The sequence below is a fragment of the Hylobates moloch genome, unplaced genomic scaffold (assembly GCF_009828535.3).
Source record: "Hylobates moloch isolate HMO894 unplaced genomic scaffold, HMol_V3 SCAFFOLD_19, whole genome shotgun sequence".
NCBI classification, from domain to species: domain Eukaryota; kingdom Metazoa; phylum Chordata; class Mammalia; order Primates; family Hylobatidae; genus Hylobates; species Hylobates moloch.
Window position 1 is genome coordinate 55,840,895 of NW_026652294.1, and position 10,717 is coordinate 55,851,611.

Consider the following 10,717-nt stretch of genomic DNA (forward strand, 5'->3'; position numbering starts at 1 on the left):
AAAGAAATCAGGGCTTCTTAGAGAAATATCTAATTCTAAGACTTGGGCAGTTAATATGCAAGATGAGTTTTTGGCATCTTTTTTTTTTTGAGACGGAGTCTCGCTCTGTCGCCCAGACTGGAGTGTAGTGGCGCAATCTCGGCTCACTGCAAGCTCCGCCTTCTGGGTTCCCGCCATTCTCCTGCCTCAGCCTCTCCGAGTAGCTGGGACTACAGGCGCCCGCCACCACGCCCGGCTAATTTTTTGTATTTTTAGTAGAGACGGGGTTTCACCGTGGTCTCCGTCTCCTGACCTCGTGATCCGCCCACCTTGGCCTCCCAAAGTGCTGGGATTACAAGCGTGAGCCACCACGCCCGGCCTTTGGCATCTTATAGTGTTTGAAAATGAAGAAAAATTTAAAAAGTGAAACAAACATACTAAACACAATGATGTATTATGTCAAAGGGACTAAGAGTCACTTGAAAGAGCTCCCATTGTCCAAAGCTGGAACCATCTGCACAGTAAAATAAAAGGTGGTATTGTATTATAAGCCAAAGTATAAAGTACCCATGTAATTATCCATGAATCCACATTGATATGAATAAATGACTGAGCAAATAGAGAAGAATGTGAAATAATATATGTAGATACTCTACCTTCAAAGAGGTGAAGCATAAATCTTTATTACTCAATTGTGAATTATGCATAGTGACTTGCTTCCAATTGGTGCTGTATAACAAGGGAGGAAAAAGAATAACTTTACAGTAAGGAAATCTGCAATTGCTACCTCAGCCAGGTAATAATGGTTTACATCTACAATGTTATGTACACTTGGCATACTGTGATAAAATAGCTTTTCCACGATGCTTTACCTCCATGCCTTACTTCTGTGCCTTCCCTCCATGTATCCCCATCATCCCAGTCTAATTATGGGAGAGCATCATACAACTCTCATTGCGGGAAATACCGGACTGTACTCTAGAAAACTGTCAAGGTTATAAAAACATGACTATCAAAATTCTTGTCTGAGAGTGTCACAGCCAAGAGGAGCTTAAGAAGACATGATGACCAAAAGTAATTTGGTATTCAGATGAAATCCTGGAACAAAAAAGAACATTATGAACAAAATCTGAATAGAATATGGATGTATTTAATACTAATGTATAAATATTGCTTAATTAATTGTAACAAATTTACCACACTAATGTACGATGTTATAATAGGAAAACCTGCATTTATGGGGGTAATGGCAACTCTGTACTCTCTTCACAATTTTTCTGTAAATCTAAAATAGCTCTAAAATTAACAGTTTATTTTGAAAAGGAGAGAATAGGTAAAGTTATAAAGACAGGAACAAAACTAAAATTAATACAGACTGTTCATTAGACAGTAGGAAAAAATGCTTGAAGAGCTGAAAGAAGAAAACCGTAAACTTAAAATTTTATATTCATCAAAAATGTACTCCAGATCCTTCCTATTACATATAGAAACAAGACATAAATGTTTACTATCAGTCTATCAGCATTGTACTGATGAACTAACTCATCAAACAAAAAGAAATATGAGCTATGAGGTTGGGAAAGTGTGATAGATTGAATTTCAGCCCAAATTCTTTCCCCCCTCTTTATATCTGTTCTTTTCATATATAACTTTCAAGCACTGTCCAAGTCTGGGCAGGAAATTTTACTCAGCCCTTAGCGTTGTGATTCATAGCTTTGGCCATGTGCTGCTAGTAAACAAGACACAAATAGAGACTTCGCACATACTTACATAATTGGACTTGTTTACCTTTGCACCTCTACTTTCACCATGAGAACTTGCCCAAGTTATTCTGAAGAATGAATGTGGGACATACAGAGCTTCACTGCATAGCCAGCCAACTGTAGACATAAAATGTAGCTCAGGAAGACACAAACAAACAAAATACAAACCAAACAAACAAAAATCCCACCAAACCTAAATCTCTGATTTTCAAATTCACAATCTGAATAATTTATTATTAGAAGAGTGAGTTTAAAGTCAACTTTCTATGTAGTATTATTGTGGTAATACGTAATAATATAGAAAGAGTAAATTTTTATTCTAAGATGATGTAATTGTATGTAGAAAATTCAAAATAATCTACAAACCATTATAATTCAAAAATGGATTAAAGAAGTTGGGTGGATCCAAGGTTAAAGTAGAAAATTTATCTGTGTTTGTATATGCCAACAATAAACAATTATAAATAAAAATTTTAAATATGATTAATAATTTCATAAAAATTCACATAGTAATGATGCAGTAAAAGATATACAAGACTTTTATTCTAAAAATGTTGAAATGTTATTTGGAGAAACTAAAGAATACTTAAAACATTACAAAGTTTATGAAAGTTCAATATTCTTAAGATGCCAAATTACTAAATATTGATCTATAAATTTAATATAGTTGCAATCAACATGTCAGCAATTTTTTTGGTGTAGATTGATGAGCTGATCATAAAACTTATATAGAAACAAAAGTTCCCCCCAAAAGCTAAGACAATCTTAAATGACAAAGAACAACATTAGAGGTCTTATATTCCCAATTTCAAGACATGATAAAGTTATATTAATTGAAGAGTTAATTGTGCAGTTAGACAAATAGACCAATGGACAGAAAAGAAAACCTAGAAATATACCCACATATTTACAGTCACTCCAATATAGTCACCTAATTAGTGCAAAAGAGAATGGAGTTTTCTTTTCTTTTCTTTTTTTTTTTTTTTTTTTGAGATGGAGTCTCGCTCTGTCACCCAGGCTGGAGTGCAGTGGCGCAATCTCGGCTCACTGCAAGCTCCGCCTCCCGGGTTCACGCCATTCTCCTGCCTCAGCCTCTCCGAGTAGCTGGGACTACAGGCGCCCGCCACCACGCCCGGCTAATTTTTTTTTTTTTGTATTTTTTAGTAGAGACGGGGTTTCACCGTGGTCTCGATCTCCTGACCTCGTGATCTGCCTGCCTCGGCCTCCCAAAGTGCTGGGATTACAAGCGTGAGCCACCGTGCCTGGCCAAGAGGATGGACTTTTCTATAAGTGACACTAGAATGTTTGGTTATCTATATGGAAAAATTATGAACCTTGAGACTTACTTCATACCATTCTTAAATATAAATGTGAATTTGATCTTAGACCTAAATCTAAAATTAAAGCAGTCAAACTTGTGTGGGAAAAAAAGAAAACAATATATTCCTGACTTAGGTTTAGGCAAAGGTTTCTTAAACAGGAAAAGCAATGACAACAAATATAAAACACAACTGAATTACACTAAAATTAAAAACTTTTGTTTCTCAAAATCATGATTAAGAACTGAATAAGCAAGCCACAGACTGGAAAAGAATATTTACAATACAAGAATCTGGTAAAAGGCTTATATCCAGAATGCATAATACACTCCTACAAAACAATCAGGAAGAGGTAAACAATCCAAATTTTAAAATGGCAGAGATGATCAGGTAATTCACAAAGTAGGATATTCAAACCAAAGATATATGAAAAGGAACTCAACTACATTACTATCATTACTCATCAGGAAAATGCAAATTAAATTCAAACTAAGATTATAATTACACATTCACCAGAATGTTTAAGTAAAAAATAATGAATACTAAGTGTCAGTGAAAATGCGTAGAATTTTGCTGGTGGGAGGGAACATTTTTACAATCATTTTAGAAAACTCTTTGACATTATCTACTGAAATAAAACATAGACTACTATGTCACATAGCAATTCCTCTAAGTGCATACTCAGATAAATCTGGGCATATAAACACAAAGAACATGTACAATACCCTAATAGAGCTTAATTCATAATAGCTAACACCTAGAAACAATGCAAATGTCCAACAGCAGAAAAGATAAACAAATTGTGGTATATTCATACAAAGTAACACTGCACAATCATATTAAAAAGAACAAACTGCTGATACAATAAATAATGTAATAAATCTCTAAAACACTAGGTTGCACAAAAGAAGCCAGGCACGAACGAATATATATTTTATTATTACACCTCTATGAATTTGAAAGTCAAGGCAAAATAACCTAATTGTATTTTGTCCTCCTAACCTTATACAGGGAATGCCAAATTCTCATAAATTCTTGTTCCTGGTAAACAGCCATCTAGCAAGTCCTGATCATGATTCTCAGCCTCTATTAAGGTCCAGATCAGCAACTATCCTCATGGAAAAATGGTAAGAAATCTTCAGTTGCTTCGCCACTCCCTGGAGAACTTTACACTCCTCCCTGTTTTTCCCATGGATTCTTCTTTAAATGGGTCTTTTGTTCATTAATCCTGTGAGACTGCACGAAATTCAGCTCTACTTTTCTGAAGCATTGGCTAGTTGTTTTTACCTCCTATCTATCACAGCTTCAGTATTTAACAAAAAAATATGGAAGGATAAATTGTCTCTGAATGATTCTCCAGTGCTCCAACTTTTTGACTCTTCATGGTGGGACCATCAAAAATTCCTCTTGTTTTTTCGTCTTTCATAAGGATCCTGTCTGTCTGTAGGTTTATCCTATTTCAGATTCCAAAGCTGTAATCGGGTTTAGAATGACCCCAAGCAGATGCAAATTCCCAGCTCACAGCTAAAAACTTACTTCCTTTCTGTAATTTTTATTCCTATAGTCCTCATTGCTTCCACAGTTCACTGAATTTTTTTTTCCCTATCAAATACATATTGACAAATAAAAATTGTTTATATTTAAGATGTATCATGCGATGTTTTGATACGTGTATACATTGTGAAGTGACTACCACACTCAAGCTCATTAATGTATCTATTACCTCATATAGTTACCTTTTGTGTGTGTGGTGAGAACAGTTAAGATCTATTAGTAAATTTTGAGTTTACAGTGCATTGTTATTAACTATAATCATTATGCTATCAAATCTCCAGAACTCATTCATCTTATAACTAAAATTTGTACCCTTGGAACAAAATTCCTTCATTTCCCTCAATGTCTAGCCCTTGGAGACCACCATTTTACTCTGTTTCTGTGAGTTAACTTCTTCAGATCCTATATAAAGTGAGATCATGCAGTACTTATCTTTCTGTGTCTGGCTTATTTCACTTACCATAATGTTGTTTAGGTTCACCATATTGTCCTAAACAGCAGAATTTCCTTTTTTCTTACGGCAAGTAATATTTCATTGTATATATGCACCACATTTTCTTTATATATTCAACTACTGAGGAAAACTTAGGTTGTTTTCATATATTGGCCATTATGAATAATGCTGCAATGAACATGGGAGTGCAGCTATCTCTTCAAGATGCTGATTTTGATTTCTTTTGAATATATATCCAGAAGTGGAATTGCTGGATCATATGGCAGTTCTATTTTCAGTTTTTTGAGGAACCTCCATAATGTTTTCCATTATGGTTGTACCAATTTACATTCCTACCAACAATGTACAACTCTTCCCTTTATTTCACACCATTGCCAACACTTGTTATCACTTGACTTTTTGAAAACAGCCATCCTAACAGGTGTAAGGCAATATGTCATTGTGGTTTTGATTTGCATTTCCCTGATGATTAGTGAAGTAGAGCACTTTTTCATGTACCTTTTGGCCATTTGTGTGTCTTCTTTGGAAAAAAATGTCTAATCGGGTATTTTGTGTATTTTTAAAATTTGATTACTTGTTTTTTTACTATTAAATTGTATAAATTCACTATATATTTTGGGCACTATTCCCCTACCAGATACGTAGTTTGCAAATATTTTTCCCATTCCATAGGCTGCTTTCTCATTTAGTTGATCATTTCCTTTACTTCGTACCAACATTTTAGTTTGGGCCAGATGCGGTGGTTCATGCCTGTAATCCCAGCACTTTGGGAGGCTGAGGCAGGTAGATCACCTGAGGCCAGGAGTTCAAGGCCAAACTGGCCAGCATGGTGAAACCCTGTCTGTACTAAAAATACAAAAATCAGACAAGCATTGTGGCATACACCTGTAATCTCAGCTACCCGGGAGGCTGAGATATGAGAATCACTTGACCCTGGAAGGTGGAGGTTGCAGTGAGCTGAGATTGTGCCACTGCACTTCACCCTGGGTGACAGAGTCAGACTCCATCTTAAAAAAGAAAAAAAAAGGCTATGAACCCAAGATGGCTGAATAGGAACAGCTCCAGTCTACAACTCCCAGTGTGAGCAACACAGAAGACAGGTGATTTCCGCATTTCCGTTTGAGGTACCAGGTTCATCTCACTAGGGAGTGCCAAACAGTGGGTGCAGGACAGTCGGTGCAGCACACTGTGCATGAGCTGAAGCAGGGCGAGGCATTGCCTCACTTGGGAAGCACAAGGGGTCAGGGAGTTCCCTTTCCTAGTCAAAGAAAGGAGTAACAGATGGCACCTGGAAAATCGGGTCAGTCCCACCCTAATACTGCACTTTTCCAACGGGCTTGGAAAACGGCACACCAGGAGATTCTGTCCCGCACCTGGCTCAGAGGCTCCTATGCCCATGGAGTCTTGCTGATTGCTAGCACAGCAGTCTGAGATCAAACTGCAAGGCAGCAGCGAGGCTGGGGGAGGGGCGCCCGCCATTGCCCAGGCTTGCTAAGGTAAACAAAGCAGCTAGGAAGCTCGAACTGGGTGGAGCCCACCACAGCTCAAGGAGGCCTGCTTGCCTCTGTAGGCTCCACCTCTAGGGGCAGGGCACAGACAAACAAAAATTCAGCAGGAACCTCTGTAGACTTAAATGTCCCTGTCTGACAGCTTTGAAGAGAGTAGTGGTTCTCCCAGCATGCAGCCGGAGATCTGAGAATGGGCAGACTGCCTCCTAAAGTGGGTCCCGGACCCCCGAGCAGCCTAACTGGGAGGCACCCCCCAGTAGGGACAGACTGACACCTCACTCAGCCAGGTACTCCTCTGAGACAAAAATTCCAGAGGAACTATCAGACAGCTGAATTTCTGGTCTCACAAAAATCCGCTGTTCTGCAGCCACCGCTGCTGACACCCAGCAAAACAGGGTCTGGAGTGGACCTCTAGCAAACTCCAACAGACCTGCAGCTGAGGGTCCTGTCTGGTAGAAGGAAAACTAACAAACAGAAAGGACATCCACACCAAAAACCCATCTGTACATCACCATCATCAAAGACCAAAAGTAGATAAAACCACAAAGATGGGGAAAAAAAGAGCAGAAAAACTGGAAACTCTAAAAAGCAGAGCACCTCTCCTCCTCCAAAGGAATGCAGTTCCTCACCAGCAATGGAACAAAGCTGGACAGAGAATGACTTTGATGAGTTGAGAGAAGAAGGCTTTAGACGATCAAACTACTCCGAGCTACGGGAGGAAATTCAAAACAATAGCAAAGAAGTTAAAAAATTTGAAAAAAAAATAGACGAATGGATAACTAGAATAACCAATGAAGAGAAGGGCTTAAAGGAGCTGATGGAGCTGAAAGCCAAGTTTTGAGAACTACGCAAAGATTGCAGAAGCCTCGGTAGCCAATGCGATCAACTGGAAGAAAGGGTATCAGTGATGGAAGATGAAATGAATGGAATGAAGTGAAAAGGGAAGTTTAGAGAAAAAGAATAAAAAGAAACGAACAAAGCCTCCAAGAAATTTCAGACTATGTGAAAAGACCAAACCTACGTCTGATTGGTGTACCTGAAAATGACGGGGAGAATGGAACCAAGTTGGAAAACACTCTGCAAGATACTATCCAGGAGAACTTCCCCAATCTAGCAAGGCAGGCCAACATTCAGATTCAGGAAATACAGAGAATGCCACAAAGATACTCCTCAAGAAGAGCAACACCAAGATACATAATCATCAGATTCACCAAAGTTGAAATGAAGGAAAAAATGTTAAGGGCGGCCAGAGAGAAAGGTCGGGTTACCCACAAAGGGAAGCCCATCAGACTAACAGCTGATGTCTTGGCAGAAACTCTACAAGCCAGAAGAGAGTGGGAGCCGATATTCAACATTCATAAAGAAAAGAATTTTCAACCCAGAATTTCCTATCCAGCCAAACTAAGCTTCATAAGTGAAGGAGAAGTAAAATCCTTTACAGAGAAGCAAATGCTGAGTGATTTTGTCACCACCAGGCCTGCCCTAAAAGAGCTCCTGAAGGAAGCACTAAACATGGAAAGGAACAACCAGTACCAGCCACTGTAAAAACATGGCAAATTGTAAAGACCATCCATGCTAGGAAGAAACTGCATCAATTAACGAGCAAAATAACCAACTAACATCATAATGACAGGATCAAATTCACACATAACAATATTAACTTTAAATGTAAATGGTCTAAATGCCCCAATTAAAAGACACAGACTGGAAAACTGGATAAGGAGTCAAGACCTATCAGTGTGCTGTATTCAGGAAACCCATCGCACGTGTAGAGACACACACAGACTCAAAATAAAGGGATGGAGGAAGATTTATCAAGCAAATGGTAAACAAAAAAAGGCAGGGATTGCAATTCTAGTCTCTGATAAAATAGACTTTAAACCAACAAAGATCAAAAGAGACAAAGAAGGCCATCACATAATGGCAAAGGGATCAATTCAACAAGAAGGGCTATCCTAAATAGATATGCACCCAACACAGGAGCACACAGATTCATAAAGCAAGTCCTGAGTGACCTACAAAGGGACTTAAACTTCCACATAATGATAATGGGAGATTTTAACACCCCACTGTCAACATTAGACAGATCAACGAGACAGAAAGTTAACAAGGATATCCAGGAATTGAACTCAGCTCTGCACAAAGTGGACCTAATAGACATCTACAGAACTCTCCACCCCAAATCAATACAATGTACATTTTTTTCAGCACCACACCACACCTATTCCAAATTGACCACATAGTTGGAAGTAAAGCTCTCCTCAGCAAATGTAAAAGAACAGAAATTATAACAAACTGTCTCTCAGACCACAGTGCAATCAAACTAGAACTCAGGATTAAGAATCTCACTCAAAACCACTCTACTACATGGAAACTGAACAACCTGCTCCTGAATGACTACTGGGTACATAACGAAATGAAGGCAGAAATAAAGATGTTCTTTGAAACCAACGAGAACAAAGACACAACATACTCGAATCTATGGGACACATTCAAAGCAGTGTGTAGAGGGAAATTTATAGCGCTAAATGCCCACAAGAAAAAGCAGGAAAGATCCAAAATTGATACCCTAACATCACAATTAAAAGAACTAGAAAAGCAAGAGCAAACACATTGAAAAGCTAGCAGAAGGCAAGAAATAACTAAAATCAGAGCAGAACTGAAGGAAATAGAGACACAAAAAACCCTTCAAGAAATTAATGAATCCAGGAGCTGGTTTTTTGAAAAGATCAACAAAACTGATAGACCTCTAGCAAGACTAATAAAGAAGAAAAAAGAGAAGAATCAAATAGATGCAATAAAAAATGAAAAAGGGGATATCACCACCGATCCCACAGAAATACAATCTACCATCAGAGAATACTACAAACACCTCTACGTAAATAAACTAGAAAATCTAGAAGAAATGGATAAATTCCTAGACAAATACACCCTCCCAAGACTAAACCAGGAAGAAGTTGAGTCTCTGAATAGACCAATAACAGGCTCTGAAATTGTGGCAATAATCAATAGCTTACCAACCAAAAAGAGTCTAGGACCTGATGGATTCACAGTCGAATTCTACCAGAGGTACAAGGAGAAACTGGTACCATTTCTTCTGAAACTATTCCAATCAACAGAAAAAGAGGGAATCCTCCCTAACACATTTTATGAGACCAGCATCATCCTGATACCAAAGCCTGGCAGAGACATAACCAAAAAAGAGAATTTCAGACCAATATCCTTGATGAACATTGATGCAAAAATCCTGAATAAAATACTGGCAAACCAAATCCAGCAGCACATCAAAAAGTGTATCCACCATAATCAAGTGGGCTTCATCCCTGGGATGCAAGGCTGGTTCAACATACACAAATCAATAAATGTAATCCAGCATATAAACAGAACCAAAGACAAAAAACACATGATTATCTCAATAGATGCAGAAAAGACCTTTGACAAAATTCAACAACCCTTCATGCTAAAAACTCTCAATAAATTAGGTATTGATGGGACGTATCTCAAAATAATAAGAGCTATCTATGACAAACCCACAGCCAATATCATACTGAATGGGCAAAAACTGGAAGCATTCCCTTTGAAAACTGGCACAAGACAGGGATGCCCTCTCTCACCACTCCTATTCAACATAGTACTGGAAGTTCTGGCCAGGGCAATCAGGCAGGAGAAGGAAATAAAGGGTATTCAATTAGGAAAAGAGGAAGTCAAATTGTCCCTGTTTGCAGATGACATGATTGTATATCTAGAAAACCCCATTGTCTCAGCCCAAAATCTCCTTAAGCTGATTAGCAACTTACAAGGGATGTGAAGGACCTCTTCAAGGAGAACTACAAACCACTGCTCAATGAAATAAAAGAGGATACAAACAAATGGAAGAACATTCCATGCTCATGGGTTGGAAGAATCAATATTGTGAAAATGGCCATACTGCCCAAGGTCATTTATAGATTCAATGCCATCCCCATCAAGCTACCAATGACTTTCTTCACAGAATTGGAAAAAACTACTTTAAAGTTCATATGGAACCAAAAAAGAGCCCGCATCGCCAAGTCAATCCTAAGCCAAAAGAACAAAGCTGGAGGCATCACGCTACCTGACTTCAAACTATACTACAAGGCTACAGTAACCAAAACAGCATGG

General features: G+C 38.3%; 1 pseudogene; it reads right to left on the reverse strand.

Annotated features, from left to right (window-relative positions):
• Window positions 1-1,030: 1,030 nt before the first annotated feature.
• Window positions 1,031-10,717, reverse strand: part of LOC116458389 (chloride intracellular channel protein 4-like) — a 36,787-nt pseudogene continuing 27,100 nt past the window's right edge.